Consider the following 1,091-nt stretch of genomic DNA (forward strand, 5'->3'; position numbering starts at 1 on the left):
GGGGTGGGCAGGAGATGGAGCTGGGCAGGACATGGAGCTGGGGGGGGTGGGCAGGACATGGAGCCGCTGAGCCCCCCCAACTTCTGCCTTTGGTTGCAGGACCCGGAGAAGGAGAGCGGCTACTTGGAGATGATGCGGAGGTAGAGGCACAGAGGGGGCTCCCGGTGGTCCCGGGGGGGTGTCGGTGTCTGAGTGGGGGTCCCCACGTTCGCCCTGTCGCCCCGTGTGCCCGCAGCTGGGGGTCGGCACCCACGGAGGAGGAGCAGGAGCGGCTCAAGGCCTTGTCCCTCGGGGCGGTGCGATGGAGCCTGGCGGAGGAGCAGCGCCTCGCCGCCAAGGAGCTGCTGCTGGTGGGTGCCCCCTGCGGACCCCGGACCCCCACGTTGATTGTGGGGCGGTGGGTTTCAATGCCGACCCCCCCCCAACAGCGGCGGCGGGCGGCGCTGGGGCGGCTCCTGCACCACGAGCACCGGCAGCAGCTGCGGGAGCTGCAGCAGCAGGGAATGGCCTTCCACGTGGAGCGGCTGTAACGGGAGCTGTACGGACGGGAATAAAGCGCTTCAATGGGACCGGGAGCTGCGTGGTTGTGGGGCAGCCCGGCCCAAAGCCCGGCCCGGTTCGGTACTGGGCTGTGCCAGGAGGTGGCAGCACGGCCGCCCGTCGTGCTCCCGGTGCCGGTGCTCGGTTCGCTGCCCACGCCCGACCTTGGTGTCTCCCGGCCGCGGGGCCCATCATCGCTGCCCGGCTCAGTTTATTGACAGGGCCGGGGGCGGTGGGGGCGGTACCCCCCCCCCCAATAGCCCTTCATTAGGGCGCCTGTCGCCTCGCATCACATCAGCCCAGCAGCCCCGACCTCACAGCTGCTGCCACGTGTGTCCCTGCTGTCACTCTGCCACCCCCTGCTCTGTGCCCTGTGGTCCCTGTGCCCCCCCCCCATGGTGGGTTTGGGGCCCCCCAGCCCCATTTCTGATGCCCATCGTGGCACCAACACGGGTGGGGATGGCCCTGCCCCCATGTCCGTCCCAAATGTGGGTCCTTCCTTTGTCACCCGGCTGCAGACACATATGGGGCAGCACAGGGGATGTGGCAGC

The sequence above is a fragment of the Coturnix japonica genome, chromosome 25, assembly GCF_001577835.2.
Source record: "Coturnix japonica isolate 7356 chromosome 25, Coturnix japonica 2.1, whole genome shotgun sequence".
NCBI lineage: Eukaryota > Metazoa > Chordata > Aves > Galliformes > Phasianidae > Coturnix > Coturnix japonica.